Source organism: Lagopus muta, chromosome 4 (genome assembly GCF_023343835.1).
Source record: "Lagopus muta isolate bLagMut1 chromosome 4, bLagMut1 primary, whole genome shotgun sequence".
Lineage (NCBI taxonomy): Eukaryota > Metazoa > Chordata > Aves > Galliformes > Phasianidae > Lagopus > Lagopus muta.
This window is the reverse complement of record NC_064436.1, coordinates 8,561,544-8,588,353: the sequence shown is the minus strand read 5'-3', so window position 1 is coordinate 8,588,353 and position 26,810 is coordinate 8,561,544. Positions and strand designations below refer to the sequence as shown.

The window sequence follows — 26,810 nt, the reverse complement described above, 5'->3', positions numbered from 1 at the left end:
AAAAATATGACACACAAAGCAGAACTCTATATGTAACCCTACTGACTTTACCCACGATCCTTATAGCCCATTCAAGCATATCTCACAGAAGGCATGGAACCATCATTAATTGCAGCTAAAATTGGTTGAAACACTTAATTGCTTTGCCTTATTAGTAGATCGGATTAAAAAGAACTGTATCAGTAGCTTCTTTCTTTTTTTTTCTTCCCAAATTCATTAGACAAAAGCTAGTAACCTGGAATAAGGCAAATATTCAGACTGGCCAGGGTCAGAATCCTAGAAATACAATGGGGTCATACTTAGTAAGTGAAATGTGAGGGCAAAGAGGAACAGAAGTTTCTAAAAAAGTCCAGTTCTTTGACAATGTCATTTTTGACATGTTTCCAACATGTTAAATATCTAAGAGCTTGATTTAACAGAAAAGCTGCTCTGATAGATCTATTATCTCTTCAGATCACATTACCAAGACAAGGATTGAGGAATAGAAGGAATAACAAAATATTCTTGATAAAGGGTCTCTAACTTTGGTATATACTTACGCATCATGAAAATAGGGTATCACAACTATAATGGAAACTTCATACTCATGTTACAAGGAAGTATGCACAGTCAAACATGGATTTTTTTTTTTTTTTAATACCAGTTATAAACATAAATTGAATATACCTCATCATAAATTGAATGCATGAAAACTCCTTTTTTACTGACAAGGTGTGTCTGCTGTCTTGAAACTTCAAAAAACACGTGGAAACTTTATAGTACGTATCCGGAATATAATGTAATCATCAGCTAAATGCATGAACAAAAGCTTTGGGATCCAATGATTACTGTAAAAGGAAAAATTATCAGTATAATCTGTCTTTACAATATCTTTAGATATATGCATGATTTATTTTATTTTAGTCTGACCTTAAAAGTATGTATTATAAAAAATATATATATGCTGGCAGCACATGTGCCTCAGGTGATTGTAACTTGTGTCACCAACCCCGGGAGTGGTCAAGAGTTGATCTTTGGTCCAGTGGGAGTCCCAGGGAGACAAGCAGTTTCTGTAGAGCAGCGGTTATTTCATATGAATAAAAAACTTCTCCTACATCTTGTCTGTAATTCCTCCTATATTCTCACAGTGCTCTAGTTGAAAATTGGTCTGCCTGCATATTGCAAGTGGAGTAAGCAAGCTCGTAGAGGAAGAAATATTGAGGTTTAACTGAAGAAGCATGACTTCAGTGTGCTGCACTGTTAAGATTCTTGAAAGACGTGACACATGATGGAATGCAGCTGTTGAACACAACATAAGGAGCTGCTTTTCAAACCAAAAATTATGAATACTTTGACATTTGTTTTTCTTAAATATGTAAGACTTTTATATGCAGCCTATCAACTTAGCTCAAGAAAATTTGAGTACAGAATGCAGTGAAGGAAGAAAAAACACTAAAAAATTATTTGACTTGTTGACTTTCCCTGTAGGAATTATCTGTGTCATTTTTAATTTCACCCAGGCCAAGTAGATAGCATGCTAAATAGTTGAGTGCTCTATTACAGCAGACTAGGAAACAATGGAGAACTACATCTACTTTTTTTAGACTACACATTAAAGACACTTAAGATCGGCCATTAGGTCTTCAATATCTTTTACTGAAGAGATACTTAATGGCTGCATTTTGTACTTTTATGCCAATAAGTCACAGAAAATAACCATATATAAATAAAATATGATATTATTATCCAAAAAATAGACTTACATTTTAATAAGCAGCTAATCAAAATTTGTTGCAAGGCATTTTACAGACCCTTTGGGAAAGGTGAATCATGGTTCATTAAAACAGGACAGACAAAAAATCTGTATTTAAATCTGTTTGATGCCAAGCATTTAATAACAGAGGAGAGACCTTTCTTACTGTATGAAAATGTAACAAAAAAAACCCCAAACAAATATGTAAAAAAAAATTGGTCTCCAGATATGCATTCATATATTAAGATATGCATTAATATATCTTTTTATATATAACAAATCCATTATCTGCTTTTATGTTTGAAACATCTGTATCATCTGCTTTATAGAAATAATAGAAGAAGGAAAAGGAAAAAAAAATAATTCTAGGTTATTAAGCTTTTGGAATAACAATTTCTGTGTACATAAATAATATGCAAGCATACAGGAATACTTTTATTAAATTAATTTTTCTCATTTTACTCCTGAATCTCTGGAAAAGGCAGGAAAGGCCATACTTCAGGCTCAATTAGGTACCTATTGAAAATATTGAGGCAAGATAGGCTGTTATCACAAAAAGAGGAATAAGCATGATTGAAATGTATTTTATATAAAATATTATATTATATTATATATAATGGAGATAGCTTGAAACAATTAGGTTCAAATTCTTGCAATGAAATATGAATTTTCTCTATATCTCATCACTTTATCTTTGCTTGTCCCCTTTTTTCTCTGCTATTGACTGTTGATGAGTCTTACCAGCAGACTTTAAATATGGAAGACAAAATAACCTCTAGAAATTTCAGAAAAGTGTAAAAAGTATAAATTGTATTAAAAAAAATTGAAGACTTTATACAAAGTCTTAGAAAAATTATGCCAGCTGCAAAGGGAACTCTAATCTCGAGGCCAAGAAATGTATTTGTGAGCAAGCAACCCATTATCTGTGAGAAATAAAATGGCAGCAGCTGCTGGAGGAACTTTCACATGAATAAATAAATAAATAAATAAATAATTCTGGATCTCTTCCAGGTCAGAATGCAAAACCCCGTTGTGGCTTTTTTGTTTTTTTTCCTTCCCACAGAGTGCTGAGACTAAGGCTGATTCCTTAGAGATTTATTGTAAATGCTTATCAGCATTCTTTGCTAAAGTTCTCAAAGGGTTTTTGTGGGATTTACTTCACGCTTCCAGAGTATAACATGTGAATTCATTCTTGTTTCCTCCAACATCCTGTTTATATTGTCAGTGCTAAACAAGGTTTTATACACCTTTCTCTGTTCCTGACAAATTTCTTATTACTGTGATAAGCGGGAAACTGCTAAGCCTCCTTAGTACTGCTTGTTTTTTTTTTTTTTCACTCCCATGCATTACGTTAAAAGGGAGGGTGAAAAGCCAGGCTTGTCATTTACAACTAAAAACACAAGAAGTGCTGTTTGAAAATTGAAACTCTATTAAAGTAAACAAGTAACTAATCAAAGGAGATTAGCAAAGAAATCTGCTCTAGTAATTGCAGGAAACAAAAGACACAGTTGAATAGAGTGAAAGAGCCAAATTCCTATCTCTTTCAAACTGCTAACATATAAGCTCCCATGCAATGCATCAAACAGGTTCAAGAGGGCCTGTACTGCAAGTCTTGCTTCAATGTTGGCCTGCCATGTGACATTGGGTAACATCATGCCTTAGCTACAAGTGAGTCTTATGTATCCTGTCAAAAAACATTTTGAAAACTACAATGAAAAATTAAATATAATTATTATTATTAAATTCCTTTCCTTTACTGGCCATCTCTAAAAGACAAAGAAATTGAAGAATATTTTCTATCTTGATTGTCTGGTTTCCCTCCTGAGGACTCAAATATGAGGCATGGGGTTAAAAAGCAATACTCTAGAATCTTATGCTCCTTATTGGAGTGTTACCTGTGCAAAGAAAACCAACTGTATGGCTGGGCCCAAAGAATATCTGAAGAGTTTTACTCTTCTGTAAAAACAACAACTAAGCCTGAATTTTCTCTCACTTATTTTGTACTGTTGAGAAAATCTAAAGCAGAAGAAAATCAATTCATTATGAACACTATTAACCGCTGGATCTTTCCTCTGTTTATGGAAAAGTGACCCATTTCACTCTTTTGTTTTTACTTCTCTATCTTCCTAATGGTCACTTGCATCATTCTTCCACTTCTCAGAAAGGATTACAGAGAGGGTAGTTGCTTATTCTTGCTTATGAGGAAATAGTAATCTAAACAAAGGATGTAACAGATACAAATGCATCGAATTTCATGGCATTTGATTTTCATTCAGATGACACTGTCTATGAAAAGAATTGACAAAGACAGCTCCCTGCTTGTTGTCAGTGGGAAATGGTTTCAAAAATATCTGTCTAAATCTTCCCTGGCATTTTCCACTATATTTTTTGGATGAGTTTAAAGGTCATCTCCCTATTATTTAATCCCAGCTCCCTCAAAAATATCTCCAAAGAATTTTCTTATTAGCATCTGAAAGAAACTGTTACCTTTAAAGAAACCTTGGCAACCTCAATTTTGAAAAAGCATAGTATATCTTAGGAAGATTTACTTTTGTCACAAAGATGAGTAGATAGTGTATGTTTCACCGGGAATGTTCAAGTCCTTCCTGTGGTATTTCCAGTCATAGGAAGCAACGAATATGGATAACGAGAGTTACCTTTCCTGCAGTGCCTACAGACTTTTTGTCTGTTTGGTATAAGAAATCCATTTGGCCCCCTCTTCTAATTTCTCAGTACTGAAGGGGATGCAGAGGAATGGGTAAAAATGCACTCTATGAAATTCTGCTCATTCTAGGGATAAATTGGTCTGAAATTGAAACCTGCACTGCTCAAAATGTGTAACACATAAAAGAAACATACTTTTGAATATCTGGAAATGAACAGAAAAACAACAACATAACAAACAAACAAACAAACAAAAACCCCACAAATCTTTGCCGTGGGCTGAAACTAAATCTGTGTTAAATAAATAAATTGGATTGTCCGAATAGAAATGAGTCAATTCAAATGAGAAATAGAACATATGCTATGTGCATATGTTGTTAAAAATAGAAAATCTGCTAAGCAGTATTATAGGATTGATAGGATTTTGTTTGAAATTACCACTGTCTCCTTATGGTTTTATCATGTGCCCATACTCAGTATAAAATCAGACAACATTTAAACACATAGATTTAACTTTCTAAAACACTCATAACAGAAAACCTAAGACCATTATGCCAATCCTACATCATCACCAGTTGGATAGGTGAGGAGAGAGCAGTGGTTGTTGTGCACTTTCACCTCAGCAAGGTTTTTGACCCTATCTCATCTAACAAACCGGCTGACTGGCATAGATCTGAGTGTTTTGATCTGTGGTGCAGAATGTAGTTAATCATAGAAGCGTTTGATTTGGAAAGGACTCTAAACAGCCAGATAGTCCAACTCCCCTGCAATAAACAGGGAAACCTACAGCTAGATAAGGTTGCTCAGATTCCAGGCCTGACCTTGAATGTCTTCAAGGATGGGGCATCCACCACAACTCTGGGCAACCTGTTCCAATGCACCCTTATTGTAAAAAACTTCTTCCTTTTAACCAAAGTAAATCTCCCGTCTCTTAGCTTGAAACCACTTCCCCTTGTCCTATCACAACAGACCCTGATAAGAGCCTGACCCCTTTCTTCTTATAGCCCCCATTTAGATACTGGAGGCCTGTGGCTAATGATGTTACCAGGGGTTGGCACTCTGCTTGGTCTTCTTCAGCATCCTTATCAGTGACCCGGATAAAGGAATGGAATGCACTCTTAGCAAGTTTTCTGAAGCTGGGAAGAGTGGCTGACAAACCAGAAGGCTGTTCCACTATTTAAAAAGGTCTGTTGAAGAGTTGGGCAGAAAGGAACATTATAATGTTCAAGAAGGACAAATGCAGAGTCCTACACTTGGGGAGGAATGACCACATGAATCAGTACAGTTCAGGGGCAAACCTGCTAGAAATGAACCCTACAGAGAACGACCTGGGTGTCTCAGTGGACAACAGGTTGAAAACGATTGAGCGGCGTGCCCTTGTGGCCAAGGCCAGTAGTATCTTGGGGTGTATTAAAAATAGAGTGGCAGCAGGTAGAGGGAAGTGAACCTCCACCTTTACTCTGTCTTGTTGAGGCCACATCTGGAGTACTGCATCTAGTTCTGGATTCCTCAGTTCAAGAAAGTCAGGGAAGTTCTAGAAAGAGTCCAGCAAACAGCCATAAAGGTAATGAGAGTGAGTGTGAATCAAGTGGGTGGGACCTGGATCCTTCCAGTGGTGCCCAGTGACAGGATAAGGGGCAATGAGCATGAAATGGAACGTAAAGATTTCCACAGAAACATGAGGAAGAACTTCCTTACTGTGAGGGTGACAGCACTGGAACAGATTACCTAGAGAGATCATGGATTCTTCTGCTCTGGAGAAATTCAAAACCTGCCTGAATGGTTTCCTGTGCAACCTATTGCAGGGAACATGCTTTAGCAGGAGGTTGTACAAGATGATCTCCAGAGGTCCCTTCCTATCCCTAGCATTCTGTGATTCTTTAATATTTCTTACTATTTTTAGAGACACTACAAAACTCAAAATAATGAAATGTAGCAACTATCTTCTCCATAGCAATGTTACCTCCTACAATAACACGTTCACATTTATTTACTACATATCTTTAGTCATAATTCATTAAGAAACTTGGGCTTTTGTACATTGAATTAAATTCATAACAATGTTTCTGAACAAACCAAAGGTTCTTAAGTTAACACAATCTTAATGGTATGATAACACTAGACTAAAAACGTCTTTTCCTTTCTTTATTATTTATTTAATTTATGAATTTGTAAAACTATTATCTCCAGAGAATATAATTTTCTATGCACTGAATCTTAAGGGACATTCTGCCAATAATGTTGTCCAGTAAGTAGAAACAATTCTAACCCCTGGGTTCACATGGTGACCCAAGATGTATTTCAGCTTCTAAAAAGGCAAAAATCTTGTATACAACTTTTTAAATGTGATCGCGTTTCCCTGAGAAGAAATTCTTGCAGAGGGTGGTGAAACACTGGGACAGGTTGCACAAGGAGGTTGTGAATGCCCCATCCCTGGAGGCATTCAAGGCCACCAGACTGAATGTGGCTCTGGGCAGCCTGGTATAGTGGTTGACAACCTTGCCTATGGTAGGGGGGTTGAAACTAGATGGTCTTTGAGGTCCTTTTCAACTCAGGCCATTCTATGTTACAATTCTATGAATTTACGTAAAAATGGTTATCAGTTGAACACTAGAGCTGAGAAAAAAAGTTACCAAATATCTTCCCTTATTAAAAACAGCACATTCTGCACAGGTGAAAATTGAACATTAAATAATACAAGAATTATTAATGTTTTATTTATTTTAAAATTTTGTATAAAAATGAAAATCTATATTTTTTTAATAAATGTTTTTCAAATTACCGTTTACAAGCATTAGTATTTGTTTCAAGAGAACTAAAGAAAGATGGCGCTTCTTTTTCCAGTTTCAAGAGAGCTTTTATTTGCCTATTTTCTTTGAGTTGCATATGAATGGCTTTCTACAAAGGGACTATGAGCTCTGAGAAGAGGCTACCAACTGAACATGAAGTGACTAGTTCTGTCAGTGCTTACAGGCCATTAGAGAGAGAAAAACTCTTTACCTGATAAGAAATGAAGCTGTCAAAATCTTCGTAAGATTCTCAGTAATTGTCTCTACAAAGAATAAAGAAAAATAAAGAGTCAAGAAAAAACTTCACTGAACTCCAGAAGGGGCAGAATTTGGACAGAAATAATGGAATAAAATCTTTGAAACCTTCTAAACTGATCTACATTTTATGAGCTATTGCATGCAAACAAAACTGAACATTTTGTATTCCCAGTGTCCTCTGTAAAGCTGATGAATGCAGATTTTTTTATGTGCTGTAGGAAAATGTGATTAAAATTAACATTAGGTAAGGGACTTAAACCTGTCAGGAAATCAGGAGGGACTGGAAGGAATTTCTCTTAGAAGAAAATGCTGAAGGTTTTTATTTTAGCGTGCTTTATACTTGCTGATGTGCTTTCTTTGTAGTTTGGCTATACTTCTGTCAGAGATACAGTGAACTCCTCTTGCTGTATGTCGAGTATAGTTTCACTATATTGTGAAGACTTCCAAGAGAGAAATTTTCCTTTCCAGTCAATCCAAAGAGTTTATTAAGAATTGGATTATTATTAGGGGAAGTCACAGTTTTCTGTGAATTGCACAGAGGAAGACATTTTAACAGGATGACAGCTTAACATTCCAAATATTTGGATAGAAACAACTGTTTCTTCACGTAACAGCCAGCTTGGGACAATTTCTTTTGTCTATTATGGTTCTTTTTCATATATAGGAATATCTAAATCTTCAGAAGAGGACTATTTGCCAAACTGTTTAAAGGATATTATATAGTATGTTGAATAAAAGTTCTTGAACGATTACGCATGCACCACCCCACAGCCCACCGTTACTTTTTCCTTTCTCCACTGAGCGTCCTTCTGTTTTCATTTGTTGTTATTTTTTTTAAATGACAAGTTCATTTATACCTGAGGTATACATTTTGCATACAAGCAGTTTATTCGCACTGTAAATTAAGAATAGAATGTTTGTGGTAATAAATACAGACTATTCAGGTAATACATTCACCTTTCAGCTAATTCTACTCCAACTGTGGAATTTCTTAACTGTTCAGTAAAGAGCCCACTCATCAAATGAGCATTTGCTTGTTTGTTTGATTCACTCCCTAGTTTATCTGTGAGAAAATTAAACAGAAACCATCATAAGGAAAAAGAATTAAAGCATTACATTAGAGACTACTCTTTAACTAAACAACTGGCAAGGAGAAACCTTTGCCTCCTCAAGTATTCTCATTCCCAGGAGGACCACTAACACACAAGTCCGCTCCCACAGGAGACTTCAGCAGTGTTTTATCTCCTCTGACTCCTTGCAAGTATAAATAGAGTCCCACTGAAAGAAGTTTAATCTGGTCCAGGCCCAACTAATTTCCAGTTCCATTCAGCTCTTTCATATCATGGCCAAATCTCACATGTACGTTTCGTCTCTGTCCAGACTTTGAGGACTCAGCAGTTACTATGGAATTATCACAGTTTTGTAAGTGGGAAGCAGAAGTTAGAGAGGAGATTGTGGAGATCTCCAAGTTTGGCAATCACATTTTCAAACAACTAATTTTGTAAGCATGCAGAATGGCAGTGATTGTGATGAAATTCGTAACAACTTAGAGCGTGCACACATGTAGACTACTTCACTTATCACTACATCTTTCAGTGGTAATAAGTTGTAACAGAGTTAGTATCATCTTAAACATAATATAGAAGGAACTTAGAGGAATTTTTCTAGGAAATGGAACATTTTTTATGTGGCACAAGGTCACTAAATTATGACTTATTTTATTACTTATTTTCTATATAGCCCAGAAAATCATGTGGTATTGATTAACATGATAGAACAGTGAGCAATGTCCACAAACACTAATTTTCATTAGTCACAAAAAGAAGTTTCTTTTTCTTTATAAGATAGTAAGTATATCAGTAATCTTGATGTAAGAAACGTGTTGAATTATGATAAAACTTAGAATGGAAGTAGACAATCAATATGAGAAGGAAAAAACAAAACATATAAATAAATGTTACACATTAAAGAAAGCAGAAGCAGACGGGAATATGCTTTGAAGGAACTCACAACAACATTCTACGTATTTTGACTACACTTTACTGTAAATAACTGTGTGTTGTTTTCATGTCAGAGATGTCTATTTATTTGTACTAGCAAATGGGAGTTAAAATCAAAATAAGAAGCAGTTCCTGAAGTGGCTTGCTGCTTTCAAAAATATGCCCTTATTTTAGTTAAAGTTGATATAATTGTCAGGAAATAGAGTTACTTTCTTACTACATGCTGCATTTCATTTCTCCAGAAAAACCTATATGTATTTACAACAGTATTTATCTCTGATTCTATTATTCCCAGCCTCCTCAAGTAAATATTCTTTTAGAGTATTTTAAACCTTTTGGTAGGAATTGCTGAGGCATCAGCGAATCCTTCAGGGTTAAAAAATACAGACCCTTTCCACCAAAGAACATATATCCCAAACTTATCTACATGCTTGACAAATAAAAAATGCTGAAAAATATTAAGAAACTATTTGTCTATTTGTCACTATTTTCACAGTGAGATCTTTCTGGATTGTGTAACCAAAATTTGACTGTGTTAATTTTCAGTACTATGAATCATTTTCTTATGAATCAAACTTTATAATTATTACCATTGATATACGTAGTAATGATTTTGGAATCTTTACTGTTTTCATCACAACAGAAGCAGGTGAGACATCCTAATAAACATAGATTTGCATAATTGTCCATTACATGTTCAAGATCACTTTTAGACGGAATTTCACTTGCTGTTGAGAGGTTGAGACAAACTTAGAATACAGGCTTGAATTAATTATTTGCTCTCTTAATGATTTGCTTTCTCTGAAGCAGTCTGAGAGAAAGCACTTGAAGGAAGTGCTCATCTAAAACCCGGCTTTGAGATAATATGTCACCAGACTCCTTTGGTGTGCCTCCCAGCTGTGTAACACTAAAAGAAATTCAAGACTGAGACTGATAGGAAGAACAAAGAATGGTAATGCTTTCAGTATGATGCTTGCTTACTTCTGTTAAACAAGACAAGAAACTTGGGAGTTACCAGGCTACAGATTTTTATGATAGTATATTTTCCATTAAAAAAAAACAACTATTAAGCAATCTAAGGAAAGATATTTCAAATAATATACTGAAGTAATGCCACTTAACATCAGTAGTGTTGAATCAGATCTGTTAATGAAGAAATAGAAAGAAAATACCAAACACTTCTTTGGAAAACACTAGCAGTATTATGGGTGCTCAACAGTTTTAAATGTTTGTTTAGAGAAATTAATAAATACAAAAAATCAAAAAGCATTATCTTGAGAAAAAGCATCATTCAGCTTTTCAGGAAAATAATTAATTTTCTTCTGGAAGAAATAGACAATTCAACTCTTAACACCATTAACTCAAAATTATTAAGAAAAAGAACAGAGAATGGGAACTGAAATGGAATCATTATATCATTATCATCTATATCATTATAGAGGAAGATTAGAAGCCAAAGTATTAGAAATTTGTAAGATGAATTTGCAGTGTATGATGATCAGAGTATATCTGGGAGAAAAGAGCTGGAAAGGAAAATGGGATATATATGGAATGATAGAACAATGAACTTAAATGGAACAAAATAATCAGCCCAGTCAGTGATCTGCTAAATTTAACACTGAGAGGAATCCTTTTCATTTATATTCATGGTCACTCAGATTTTATTTATTGGCACTATAACACTTTTTGGGATATCACCCTAAAAATGAGGTGAAGAAATAGGGTAAGTCTAATAAGAGCAAATACAAAAGAGAGTGAGTGCCAAGTATTCAGTGCAGCTAAAAGATTGTTAAATAGGGAGTTCATGGACAGCAGAAGAGTGATTCGTGAGTCTGATGTTTGGCACAATCACAGACTTTTATATATTAATCCCCTTAAGCTGATCTCTCCTGAACACTATGCAAAGACTACACCCTTTATAATCAGTGATCACATCTACGACTTGGATTATTCCTGGGCACTGGAAAACATATATACAGAATATATATAAAATATACATATATAATACATACTACACTGAAACTAGTAAAAAAATTCTCTAGAACAAAACTGGCTTCTTTTAACCATCATTCTCTTAAGAAGTTCCTGGCCTTACTTCAGGAGCCTGAATAATAATTCAAGTTCCATACCCATTTATTGTCAATTTGTACATTATCATTTTGGTTTAGCAGTTAGGGAGCTCCATGTCACATTAGTTTCAATATCTGGGAGGGATCTGAGACTTGTTAACATAGATGTAGGCTAGAAGGATGATTTCAAAATGTATTATGGTGAGCTTTAGGCCTTCATACTGCTCTCCTCTTCCTCCATCTAGCCATGACTTGCATGTAACTTTATATTACTAGACAAAAGTAGAAAGAACTAGTTTCCTGTGAAGCAGTGTCTTTTATTTCCATACAGCTTTATTATATTGATTGATACTAATTCTAAGACCTCTCTAATTTAGTCTTAGAGCAGTAAAAATTAAAGAGAATAAGTCCGTTCCTTTGCATGAATTGAGCAGTTCATTCAAACATAAACCTGCCTTTCACAAGAAAGGTGGAAGCTTCTGGAGCATTTCGAGAGGCAAGATTGCAGATGAAATTGCAATTTTAATATAATAAAAAGGTCACAGTGGTGGTCAATGTTAAAACATCCCCATTTTGCCAATAGACAATATTGTGGCATTCACTCTTCTTGTATGCCATAAGTATTTTTGGTAATTAATAAAGTGAAGAATAATCAGACAGTATGAAAACAAAAAAAGCATAAATTACTTATGAATTTAAAAGTTTTAAATAAATTCTTAGTAGCGTAAGCTCTCCTAAAAACACTGCGCTATCATTATCACTGGTGAGGTGCTGGAACAGGCTGCCCAGAGAATCTGTGGATGCTCTGTCCCTGGAGGTTTTCAAGACCACATTGGATAGAGCCCTGGACAGCCTGGTCTAGTACCAGATCTGGAGGTTGGTGGTCCAGTCTGTGGCACGGGGTTGGAACTTGAGGATTCTTGGAGTCCCTCCCAACCCAAGCTATTCTATGATTCAATTATTACTTGAACTTATCAGCACCTGCTGAAATCTTTAAAGACTGCTATTCATTAAATACCAACCCCCATCCCAACACACAGTTTTCAGCATTGAAACATTCTCAGATGTGAAAACTACTTAGTTTGCATACATATACATGTACAACATATAGCACATAACAGTAGTTTACTTCTTACCCTTACTTTCACTATCATCCCAAGAAAAATGAAAGTATTGAATCATTTGTATTTTCAAAGACTTTTGCTGCTCTAACACACCTACAAATCTGTAGCTGTGATCAAGAGAATACACACTGCTTCTTCTGCTCCTAACTGTGAAAAATTACCTTGTTCTAGTAAAAACAGCACAAAGGCTTAAAATATGAAAATGTTTCAAAAACTTTTGAAGTCAAGCCAAACAACAAAGGGCTATTCAGTTTCTATTAACTGCCTCATGTGTGATGGCACTAGCATAAATAATGGTAACAAAATAAAATAATAGTATTTTAAAACTGATCATTGATAGAAATAATAATACATTAGTGGCTTTAAGAATTAGTGTCTTCGAAATGCAATTGTAGTCATTATCAAACAGCTCCTTAAAAAATGCTGAGAGTTGGTAGAATACAACTCATACTTTCTCACTATTTGAGACATCCGATTTGCTAATTGTTTGAATAGTTCTCAATTTTTTAACAAGTCAAATTAAAATCATCGTGCATAGCATGAAAACTTCTAAAAATTTTATTTGTTGGTTGTACTCATATTTAAAAGCCTTTGACATACGCAGTTTTTACTGCTCTTGTAACCTGATATCACAACATATGTTCAAGATGATGCTGGCAAGTAAGAAAGGGGCTTCCACTTTCTTTCACCGTAGCAGCTTGCATGTCAATCTTAAATCCTGATTTCCATTACAGTAACTTAAGAAATAACTGGAATAAATATTAAAAGTAAGGAAGAATTGCTTGCTATATATTCTCTAGTATACCCTCTATTTCTCTAGTCCCACTTTGGGGCATGTTACTGAACATACTGATTGATTTTTACAATTATATCATAGTAAAATAAAATTTATGTATTATCTGTTAGCATAGAAGAAATGTATAAAATTATTTTATCTGGCTTACTACTTGAGATAAGGAATATGAGGATCATATCTCTTATCACTGTATCCTAACCTAACTCTACCCAAACTGAAAAAGCCATTTCATTGATGAGCTCAAATGGATAATTTGTTGTATCCTATCTGTGATACAATGGTGTTAAACAGGTGAGGAAGTACATATAGTTAAATTTCAAAGTGTTCTTTAGAATTGCATCAGATTTAACTGGCATTTTAAGTGGACTTTACCAATTTTTATGTATGCGGAAAAAAATCAGGGCAAGGTTTATTGTCATCAGTTAACACTGATAGAAACATTTAGACCACACACAATTTCGGCCCTGATACCAGTGGGTACTCTGTCCTGATATGTGACATGCTGCAACAGTAACATTTTGTCAGCTGTCACTTATTTCAGGTTTTACTGAGAATTCAGTAAAACTGGAAGTGGCAATCTTACTGTCACATATTCTACTTGAAATTCTGAAAGATCATTGCAGATATGATTTGAATGGCTATACTGGAGCCATCATCTAACCGTTTTCAAAGTGAAACCCAAAGGATATAAATTAGTTTTACAGGTGGCCTGTCTTTCACATCACTGTCAGCACTGCTGAAATGCAGCACCTGTCACCTCACTATGTTCACATCCACTGCTTATCAATGTTCAGCAATAGCTGATGAATGTCAGTGGGTACCATTGTTTCTGCATGGAGGATTTCAGTAAAACACCTTTGCTTAATACCCACTTCCATGTCAAATACCATTTTGCCAGGCTCTCCCTCTGCTGCCACCTGTAACAAAGCAAGAAAGTGTAATGGAATATTTGTGGGAAGGTTCAACCTCTTCTGCTGTTCCACTGACATCTGCCTCTGATGCTGTGGGCCAAAATAATAAAATAGGAGGCAGTACTTTTCAGCTGCCCGTGCAGTCAGTCATACTATTTACCTTGTAGTCTCTTCTGTACTATGACATTTCATAGTTCATAATCTGTTCAATTTGAGTGTGATTGGGAAAAAAAAAAAAAGAGGAAAGAAAAAATAAAAAGAAAACCTAGATTCCTTGGTTTCATGTGAAGATAAGAATATTGGTCTATCAAACAGCGAATTTTGATTTTCTAGCCATGTAACTAAACTGAAAATAACAGAAGTCATTAATCCTTCCAGCATGCCCCCTGTCTCTGAAGAGGTAGACTTACAGTCTACAGACTCTACGTGCATCTCCTAACAGAGATGACATGTATCTTTTCTAAATGACAGGCCACAAACATGGTAAGAGTACAAGATGCCACACAACTGGATTCTGCCTACATTTGGAGAAATTTCTGCCTACAAAGGAAAAAGACACTTCTGATCAGGATGTGCTTCTGTTTGGTGGTTTGGAGAACTGAAGGACTATTTTACTGATGGTTTATTTATGTTTGTTTATTTTTAAATGGCAGCTGTCCGCAGCTGTTCAGTGTTTGGAGCGTGAAATTAAGTCTCAGGAGAGATGGATTAGTGGATAGACTGCCAGGAAGTCAATCAAAAGTTCACAGTGTAAGTGTTTAATCCTACGGCTCTGAGAATCTATCACAGAGCTTCTTTGTGATTTGCTAATTATATATATATATTTTTAACAATCCTGCATCATAATTATATGCAAACGCAGGAATACTTCCTGTCATACTGCTAGCATTTATAAGTATACAGTACGAGTATTCAATATTCTGGAACATTCTACTTAAGTCTATTACTGTTCTGTTAGTTGCTTTTAGTAGAACTACTTAATGAAATAAAATCTAAGCTTTGGAAATGCTACATTTTTGTCACGTACTGTTGCTTAAAACACAGTTAATCTTTTTTTCCAACCAATAAGACTGCTGCAGTAGCACTTCAATTTTTCAGCTATATTATTTAAAAATAAAATCTTTAATGATAGTATTATTTCTGAGACACTTTTGGAAGGAAAGAGCTAATACGGACATCCTAATTAAATGCACTCGTTGATGAAAATTCAACATTTTCCCTTCCAAAAATCCCACTAAAACAGTTCAGATAAAACATGATTCTTAATATGCAGAGACACAAAAATATTGTAGAGCTGATAGTTTAATATAGTTCTTTGACTTGATATCATTGTTTCCCCTAAAATACTTTTGATAAAGTAATAGCAGTCAAACTGCTGCAGTAAACTAATAGATGCAATGAAACTCTATTGGTACCTTGAGATTTTTGGGAATAGAAAGAGATAATAGACAAGAGACAATTTGGATATCACTCTTTCATTAATTCAAAATGTTTATCTTGTCATAACTTTTACATGCAATCGTGATACAACATATATGAAATACATAGATGAGAAAGCAGGTGAGAGCATTTTAGGAAATCATTCATCAGTAGATGGAAAAGCTATTGATCTTCAGTGAATCAACTTCCCAATTTCTCCCACTTATTCCCTTTCTTTTCGTATTTACATCTTTATGAACCTCTAAGTAATGTATATCTAAGGAGAGGGAGTGTATGGGAACTGCTGAATCATGGCCTGTGCCTCTGATTGACCACCTGAGGCAAGCAATGAATCAGCCACCAGAGTGAGTTACCTTCACCTGTGCTACCAGAAGGGGTGGAGCCTGGCTCCACTTCTCCTAGATCCTATTTAAGTGTTGACTGCCACCGAGGAAGGATCTCTTCCTGGTGATCATTTTATGGGGAGAGTATTGTGAGCCTATACCATCAGTAAGGATTTTTGATTTTTTTTTTTTTTATTGTCCTTTTGCATTAATCTTATTTAGCCTAACTTTCTTGTATATTTCATAATTATAACATCTGTATATTCATTGATTATACAGGGAGGTAAAAGACAGAGGTGATTAACTTTTTCTGGAAAGACACATAAGAGAGATCATTTAACAGCTAACAGATCAGAATGGTTTTTAATTTGTAACACAGGTGAGATTCTCCTGCCAGCAGGATCCTGGGAGTTTACAAACAAGCATAAACAGTTACTGCAGACAACTGAGTAACTTCATCCTAGTAGACTCCAACCAGATACAAAGAAAAAGATAAAATCTTTAGCGGAGAGCAAGCTAGTCCTCAAGAAAACACTTCATCATGTGGAGGAGTAACAAAATTAAGATTTCTGCATTATAGTATGAGATGAGTTTTCTGTTTATTAGGAGAAACTGAACAAAGGTGACTTCCTGTCTGTTAAAGGACCGGGACCCTGCAGGTCCACCAACTTACAGAAAGTGCTAAAAATTAAATATTTATCGTGTTAGATCTCAAAAGTGCTGCAAATCCCTAAGGAACGAGAATGGTTCAGCAATTATCTCTCAAGTGCCACGTGCCAGCAGGAGTAGAAAGTGTCAATGCTGAAAGCCTGATTTGACTAGGTTTTAGTGCAGAATGAAGAAACAAAAGCATGAATGAACGTCAAGGGGAATAAGCAACAAAAAAGATCAATTAGATGTTGTTCCTAGAGACACTAGGAAATATAGGACTGATCTTTAGGCCATTTGGTCTCCTTTGGCCAAGTGCTAGCTAATCTAAATTCCTTGCCTGAGACCCACAAGGCATCTCCTTACATTTATGTCTATCAAAGCATAGTGAGGGCTGGCCTTTAGCCCTGAAACCAGAGAGGGAATTTGCCTCCATTATGGAGAAAAACACGACTTTTTCAGCAGTCCAGAAAGAGAAGTCCAATCCAACAGTTTGGTCTGATGCAAAGTCTGAGCTCTGGCTTTGTGCGCATATGTTTCACTAGCAGTCTGGAAGATCATGATTCATGTAGCTCTAGTTCAGAAAGTTCTGCATCTACTATTTGATGCATTGATCCTCTCGCTTAATAGCTAGCCCTTAAGACATAATAACTTACAGATATATGCATTTATTCTACAATGCTCTGAAAGGTCTTTTTAAATATTCATTCTATTCTGCTAAATAAGCAGCCCTCCTTTCCAGGAGGCCTGTGATTAATACTCCTTTCATCTGTCACCACTATGCACAGCCTTTGGGGCAGCCTGATCCTCTTGCCACTCCAAAAATTTAACTTCAACTTATTTTCAATATTGCTACTGCCAAGCTTCAAGACTTTAGGCAAATCACTTGACCTTAATGCATCTCACTTTCCATTAAATCGGGGGTAGTGCTTAGCTTCATAAAGTATGTCAGTTTTAAAGATTAAAAAAAAAATATTATATATGAACTCAGTATAATTATTTTACACACAATGGAATCTTCATCTTTTAAGATGATGCCAGTGGTAAAGCTGTCAACTCAAAACTGATCCTGACCGCCAGAATCTTATATCACTATTATGGCTGAATGCCATCAACAGGGTCATAAAAGAAGGGAAAGGACACACTCGTTCAATCCATTTGACAGGACCATCACCAGTAGTGCATGTGCAGGATTTGTTGTTTTGTTTTGTATGAATGTGGTATAGCTGAGAAGGATATTTTATATAGATAACACAAGAGAACATAGAAGATGCATGACAGAATTTTCTGTTGAAAAGTAAGCTGACTGTAAAATACAATGCTAAGAAATAGTTCTAACATGTCTGCTGGTGCTGGTTTAAAATAGTGACTTGCCTTTCTGACTAACTATTCTGAATGCTGTGAGATAACTACTTCAAAATGGCCTAAAAATTAATTAAGTGGTAAACTAATGAGTTAAAAATCTTACTGTTATTTAATAAGTATGAAGAAAATATACTTAAATTTTCACATAACGTAGTGAAATTATGTAAGAAATAATAGCATATTAGATGTCATATTTATTACATTAAATGTGTGAACATTGTTAATACATTAACATTTAAAAAGGTAGCCCATGGCAAGTCAATTTCACAGCAATTAAAACTGAAAACCTGGTAATTGACATTTGATAAGTGTGTTAATTGATATCAAGCTTGCAATAGCTAACATGTTAAATGTCAATTAAATCCATGTGTTTTTACAATTAGAATTTATTAATAAAGAATCTAATTACAAAATGTTGGTTATGTCAATTTGTGTTAATTATGCAGCAACTGAATTTATAGCTGAAAAACTCTGTCAGCCCTCAACAGCACATTAAAAAAAAAAAATCCTTTTTTTTTTGCATTTAACACATGTATTTTGTCGTACTAGTTGTAGCAGATGGGGAGAAAATGCTAGATTGATAGTACAATGAAACTGCTTCAATATCATGATATTGAAAAAACCTAAGAAGAACACCTTGAGCATAGCTTTTGTGATCTGGTGATCATGTAATTATTGAGATCTCTTCGTAACATTTTAAACAATTGTTCTCTAGTTCTGTTAAAGCACAGTTACAAAAATATTCCATGTGTAATGTGGGGAATATTCAGTAAACAAAATAAATGAAGTGTCCATATTGTTAGTGTGCTATCACTTACGTAACAGTGATTCTGAGTGCTAAGCATATAACCATGCTTGGAGTACACCGATCATAGGTATACCCTTATGGTATGAGCTAGTAAACTGCAAATGCAAAGCAACCAATGCAAAATGTGGGTTGTTTGGCCTAATTTCAATAGGCTGATATTTAGTCACAAGGACTGCTTTAGAGATTATTAGATCTTCTAATTAATTTAATTAATTTAATCTTTTAATTTAATTTTCCCATGCCTGTTTTAGAGATGAAAGTGACTGGCTGGAAGTTTGTTCTAAATGGAAGAAAGCAAACTGAGTATAGGATTTTACTCTTATTCTTGCACAAGAAAAAAAACTTTGAGACCTACTGTCTCTGAAAGAACATCAAAGAATGGCATATATCCCTAACATACATCACAGCTTACCACGAGTGTCAAACTCTCATAATCACAGCAGTATAACAAGCTCTTACACAGTCTTAAGTCATCTATCCAAACTTGTAGCTAAGCAGCAATTATTTTACATAAAGGCCACATGGGCAGATCTGTACTACCATGTTTCTGGTTTCTGACCTTGGTGGCACATGGTATTTTAGACCAACATGCTTGGACATAAGCCAGGAAGAAGAGTTATTGCCACTAATGCAACGAAAGAAGTTATGAAACTGAAACTGTTGTGAATGACTAGAGGTATCAACCACAGGTAAGAAAGACAGTCAGCTAGCAGAATTTAATTTAGATAGAGAAAATGAACACCATATGTAAGGGCGAGGAGAGGAAAAAAGTGTTGCTTAATATCCTCAAAGTACACAGAATAAATTAAGAGAGTTGGAAGAAAGTCTGAAAAACTGGAGAAAAAGAGGGGAGAAAAAAGAGGAAAAATAAACTAGATTTCTATGCTATTTCTTCTTCATCTCAAGATTTTTTTTCATTTTTGAAAATGTGAAAGACTTTCAAGTAAACAGTAAATCTTAACGACGTTTATATTGGGCTGTATAAAGAATTTCAGTTCTGTAAAAGTAATTTTCCAATTAATTTTCACTATTTTTATCGTTATCTTTCTAGTGATGTGGAGTGCTTGGTTACTGCTCTGGAACTTGGACAGATACTATCTTCTGCATGTAAAAGCGCCAACAGGAAAAGTTTCTTTCCGTAACCAAGTTAAAATTGATTCTTTTTTGGTTGTTTGTTTGTTCAGAACACTTGTTTCAACTGTTACTTTGGTTTTTACAACTTCTACAGCTAGTTTACTTTTGATTCTAATAGAGAAAAATTGATTTGATTTCCTCTTATTTCCTAGTTTATCTCATTTGCATCTTGATTTGGGACAGCATGCATTGGTGTCTCCTTTTGCTGTGAGAATGAAAATTAGGCTTACACTAAAGCAAGATTCTGTCAGAAACAAATACTTCCACCTGACAAAACCTGTAATTAAATTCTTAAATGAAAATAATGAGCTGAAAGTATTTAAAAATTTGCCTTTTTTAAGTGTGAAGAACATCATTTTGGGTACAACTAAATTAAAATTCATTTAGTATAGAAGATTGCATTTCTTTTGTAATGTAAGTAATTGTGTTCCATACTCAACCAAACTTAAATTACAAAGCAAAAAGTGGAATTAAATTTCCATACCCTGTTGCATTGATTGTGTGTGTGTGTGTGTGTGTGTGTGTGTGTGTGTGTGAGAGAGAGAGAGAGAGAGAGAGAGAGAGAGAGAGAGAGAGAGAATAAAACAGCATTTGAAGAAGCAGTGGAAAACCAGTCTGTAATCATACTTGTTTTGGAAAAGTAACAGCTTCCGGTATTTGTTTAATAACTCCCCATTTCATTAACTTTCAGTTATTCTGTGGCTGCATATAGCATGCACAGTCAGCAGAAACATTTAATAACAACCTTTCTCTAACATTCCAAAGGAAGAATCATCAATCTATCAGTTCAAGAAAATATTTACTCAACTTACTCTGTGTAATTCTGCTATACATAACAGCATGTTCAGAGGGTCTCACAAAGTGCAGTAGCAAGATATTTTATTCATATCATATAATATTTCTCCATGTGATCAGAAACAGAATAAGACCACCTCTGCTTCTTTCTTGGATGTGAATGAGGTCTTGATGGATTAGGGTCCCTCATCAAAAACAGTTTCATGTGCTACATCTATTATTTCCAGAAAAGATTATCAGAAACCATGCTTTAAGCATAGGTAGACATTTTTGATTTATAGCCAAATGAATGAGGCCATCATACTCTTTTGTTTCTCAGAAAGCAAAATAGAAAACACTGCAATTTGGATTCGTAGTTTATTACATGGGAACAAACAAATAATTCTTTTAAAACTCTGGGAAATAATCCTATTTGCCTGGAGTTCATAACATATGCCTGAAAAAGAGTTGTTTTTAACTTAATCCAGATTATGCTGACCCAGTGTATACTGACATTTACCGAGCTTTGGTCTTATTCTCATGCTCTTTAATGAGATCCATAACACTTGCGCATCCACTCACTCAAATTGAAAAAGCAACCCTATAGCCTTTGGTTTTCAGTATCTATATGAGTTATGCAAAACTCAGATGCTCTGCCTCGTCCAAAAGCAGGCTCTTGCTTTTTGTTTTACAAACTGATCTCTATGCAAGAGGCTGTTTCAATAACTTCCCCTTCTTAGTTGTATCTTTCTTCAAAAATTTCCCGATGATTAATAAAAATCAGTATAAAGGAAATGTTTTCCAAAATATATTTTACTGAAACTCCTCTGATCAGTTATAGACAGTTCTATCTGAAAATGAAATCTGAAGCTTTGAATCCTGTGCAGCTTGTAAGTGCTTCAGTAGTTAGTTTTCTGGGCCACGCTTACATTAGGAAGAAAACCTTCAAAGCTCCTTTGTACGTCCTTTATATGGCATTTCAAGTATCCTCGTAAATTCTATTGTTGAGATAAATACGCTTGAGACGCTATCGTCCTCCATCTTACATACTCTAAGGCAAGGCATAATAACTCAAAAAAATTTATTGCTTCTAGCAGTGGAATTCCAATGAAAGTGAATGCAATTGTATAATATATTCAAGTAGTTATTTCAATTTACAAATACTCTCATATCACTTAGAATAATGTCTTTTTAAAATTTATTTTTAATTCTGCTGATTATAACGGAGTTAATTCCTATACAAATACTGATTTTTTTTTTTTTTTTTTTTTTTTTTCAGTCAGTACTTGACAATGATCTCAGTTAAAAAAACATATTTATTTTTTAGCACAGAGTTAGAGATTATATTCAGGCTTACCTATTTCTTAACCTGGATACTTTTCTATCCTTATATATGATAAAAATCTTGAAAATGCTTCCTGAAGAACAGCTAAATTAAACAACGTTTCTGTGCACAGATGAAGTTCAGCCCTAGGTCTCATCACCCAGTTTCAGTTATTGAAGCTTCCTTTACAGTAGGAACAGATTCGAGATGGGTCACTGCTAAAACTGATTTCCTACACTTCTGTCCACCTTACTTGTCTGTTTTTTTTTGTTTTTGTTTTTGTTTTTTTAAACTCATCTCCTTTCCAAGGACAGAATACCAGAATAATATCTTGCTTACTACCAAGACCTTTCAACGTTTTTCAATTCTTTTGAGAAGTAACAATCAGAATAATAGATATTTCTAAAGCATTATGTATTGCATGAAACAGGAAGAGGATAAAAGAAACCCTAAGATTCAGTAACGTATCATTCATTTTAAATGGCAGTGGCTTCCTTCAAAGTTTTCTTGTTTTTACCCCTAGATTTACTTCTTAGTGGCAGAAAAGTAGTAACGGTTCACAAAGTATTTTTTAAAGAATAACTTGAGTTTAATAAAGTTGTTCAATATACTCATAACATTATTAGAACCAGCATTTAAGGATTGTAAAAAGGAATCTTCAAAGTGCTCAGCTTATGAGATTTGCAAAATTAACTTCGTAATTGCAGTACGCACCAAAATACTGTGCTGATAGGCATTTTCCAACCGAATGGAGTTCATTCCTAGCATTAAATATTACGTAGCCTGACTCTGATAATTTCGGTTTACCCGCGGATGGGTTTTATAATAGAAACAGATTTCCCAGTTATTTCTTCTAGACAATAATGTCAAACTACTCCACCGATTGCATATTGTCAGCCTGCTCATTTTAATATGTTTTAATTTTATTAATCTTGTTTTGAGAACTGAATTTTGAAGGATAAATCCTGTTTACACAAACTAGAAGTCTTTTTCTATTAAGAGTCACATTAGATGTTCGGAGGAAATTCTTTAATCAGAGGGTGGGGAGGAACTGACACAGATTGCCCAGAGAAGCCGTGGGTGCCCTGTTTCTGGAGGTGCATAGGGGCTGGTTGGATGTGGCCCTGGGCAGCCTGACCTGGTGGGTGGCAGCCCTGCCCATGGCAGGGGGTTGAAACTGGATGATCTTTGAAGGTCCCTTCCAAACCATAATATTCTGTGATTTTATGACATCAAAGGGCAGACACTAGCAAATCAAGAATTAGATGCCTCTGAAATGTGACTGACTGGTATTTCTAAAGCTTTTTCTTTCTGTAACTCAACACACTAGCATGCCTACCATGTAAGGATGCCTGCCAAACGTTAAGTGGCTCAGGAGTTTATCTCTAAATGAATATACATATATATCCACATACAAAATTTTTCATGTTTAAATCTCACAGTTTTTAAAGATGTTAGAAGCTTGGAAAGAATTTAATACAGAGCACAATACAGAGTGGGGAAACCTTTCAATGCCTATTTTAATTAGCTAGTTAGTTCAGTTCATACCTATTTTATGGCTTGATACATAACATTAACAGTTCATTACATGACTACCTGCTTACTGAACTTCAGACAGGGAGAACCTCTAGATTTAAATATTCACAGTGTTATCTTGTCTGCTTAGGTTTTAGCTTGCAGGTATAACAATTGAAATTCACATAACTAACTTGCCATCACCTTGGAAATCTTTTCTCCTTCACACTTTGCAAGGGAAAAATTCAGTGTATTTTTATTCCAATTGAAATCTTTATCGAAACATGCTTCTCGTAGATCCTAAGATGTATTTCTGTTACCAGATAAAATTAACCGAACGTACTTGAAAGCAACTTACTACAATTATTGCAATTTTTATTATATTATCCCTTTGCTTTTTATCATATTGCCTAAATTAGCTAGTGAAATAAATTAATAAACAATACATTGCAGTGAACTTATTTTATTAAAGTTATTTATTTTTTATTTCATAGCAGCAGCATCTTGAAAAGAGGTGGAAATGGAAAAATTCAGTAATCAAGTATGGCATACCTAGTAGGTATAATCTCTACTGCAGCTTGTTTTTCTTTTCTGTCTGCAAATTAGTCCCCTTCCACAAGGGAAATTGATTCCAATTTAACAGTACTAAAAAGCCTCTTGATGTTCCTGTCTGGACACCCTCCAGTCTTTGAGGGAATTATATCATGTGTATGGCTGTTTTCCAGCTTCTTCCTTCTTTCTTTAACTATCATATTCAAAAAAGATCTTTCCATTACTTGTAAGCCTTTGGAAGCAGAACAGATAATTAACTATCACTTTCTTTGATGCTAACTTTAGAATATTTCTGCTATCTTAGTTTGCATTCAGATTTGGGTCATTTAAACAAAACATACGAACAACTTCTAAAAACATATTTGATTTTTTTTATGATATATGAGAAAATGAAGAGACAAAGCTCTCAGTACTTAATCTACTTATTAAGTAAAATGTAATTTAAACAATACATCAGTAATTCTCATGAGAGTTTCTATTTTTTGCATTATACAAGATGGAAAGAAAAATCAGATCATGATCTGTCAATAATGCAACATTTTTTCAGTAGATTGAACACAATCAAATAAAATCTTCAGAAAAAAATTACGTTTGAATTGAAATATTTCATAGTTTGTGTAAGTCATGAGGCTTTTCCATCTTAAACTCACTAGTGTAAACAAACATACTTTATTAAGTGTACCTATAAACCTGAGACCACATAAATATGTGACTGAATTTTTAATCTTATCAAGATCTTCACTAGTTTGCTAGGTTTCAATCAACAGAATAGTTGATGCATTGTTTTTGCTTTGACTTGGAACTGTAACTACTAGAATAATGTAAGCATGAGGGTTCTTGAAGTAGAGAAAGAAAAAAGAAGGCTTAGGGTTTGTTCTCCTGCCTTTTTGTTTCCTCCTCCAAAACATGCTTCTTAGGTATCGTATAATCAAAGACTATTAGGATGTTATAATCACAAAATAAACAAGAGAGTTAGGCAAAGCAGACTATGATAACAAAAGAGAAAAAATAGAAGGCTTACCCCTATCCTGGGCTCACTCACAAAACACCAGCAGAGCAGATCTCCAGAAGAAATCCTTCCCCACTGGTAGCCAGCTCTTAAATAGGTCTAGGAATTGCCTTCACCTGTGCTCCTCTGGCTGACTCACTGCCCACCTCAGGTGATCAATCAGAGGTTCAGGCCGTGACTCAGGAGTTCCCATACAGGTACGCACAGCATAACCTCCATACCTAAACGTTATGAGGATCTGATGCATGCTTTCATTTACACACACAAGTCACCTTCAGAATATTTATTTTAGCCACTACTGAATGTAAGAAATACAGTACCATGAATGAATAATCCAAGTAAGAGTAGACAGCTCTGGATACTTACTGGGAGGAAAAAAAAAAAAAAAGAAAAAAAAAAGAAAAAAAGAGCTGTTCGTATGGAAGAGATATCAGAATAAAAGATTCCACTGACCTAGTCTGACTGCAAAATTTGAAGTCACAATAGCTGGGCAAAGTCCATCATTTTATAAAGGGTGGTGCAGTGAGATAATCAAAGGTGAAAATATCCATTGTTACCCAGATGAAAGCTAGCTCTCTTCAGTCTAGATCTGTTGACTCCTAAGGTTTAAGCATAATTTATGTCAGTTCTCAGACTCTTTAATTTCCTTGAGAAAGTCAGCAGGGGCATGAAAACCATGAATTAGTAAAATGAATACTTTTCAGCCTGTTCCATATCCACCTTATAGCTAGGTAGAGCTTTACAGATGTTTATCTTCAGCACCCAGGACACTGACTCTATAACTACCTAGTTGTCTCACATATTTCTTAAATTTTCCCCACAGAACTACTCTTATGCTAAACTCTAGTTTATTTCCACCTATCTTTTTCTTTATGTCCTTAACCTTCTTCTTTTTTAATTATTTTTCTTTATCTCCTCAACTATTTCTTGACTGCATTACTGTATCTGTAGAATTGATAACTCATTGAATTATTTTCGCAGAATCCTAACATTATTTCAGAATGATAACAAAGTAGAATAAGAAGGACCTTAAAAATCATCTAGGAGGTATGTTAAATAACAGTACAAAAAGTTTGTAAAAACCCGCAGTCTCTGATGGACGTCGATGACATCAGTAAGAACGATTTCTAGTTGCAAAAAAAGGAAACAAAATCTCCTAAGAAATATTAATTCATGTTTGAGGGTAAAGTAAGTTCCGACTAACTTCAGCATAGCTTATTCTTGTAGATTACAGCAATAAAATCTTGTTTTCCATTTTCCTTTTTTTCCATTTTCCTTCAGACAGAACTTTTTCACTTTTTTATACTTGTGGTTTTTTTTTCTCCCTAGAACTACTCAAAAACCAGTTATATTTTCATAGTGTTAGTTGAGTCTTTCAAAATTCCTTCATAGAGAAAAATAAACACAGTATGCATAGTGGCTATTCCACTTTCTAGAATGGAACTTATTTAGGACCTTTCTTAGATAACCAAAGATTTAGATCAATTTAATAGCTTTCTAGACAGTAGCTCAACAGTGCAATATTTCAGGGAATATTTTTCTACCTTTTTTAGTTTCACACATAGAACATAATGT

The 26,810-nt window shown here is 34.7% G+C and overlaps 1 long non-coding RNA gene across 1 annotated transcript; it reads right to left on the bottom strand.

Moving 5' to 3' along the window:
* Nucleotides 1–152: 152 nt before the first annotated feature.
* Nucleotides 153–25,286, bottom strand: LOC125692448 (uncharacterized). The gene is made up of 3 exons (XR_007376670.1): nt 25,248–25,286; nt 7,397–7,448; nt 153–276 (listed from the first exon to the last, which is right to left on the bottom strand). It is a non-coding gene; the product is annotated as an uncharacterized LOC125692448 (long non-coding RNA).
* Between the last annotated feature and the right edge of the window lie 1,524 nt (nt 25,287–26,810).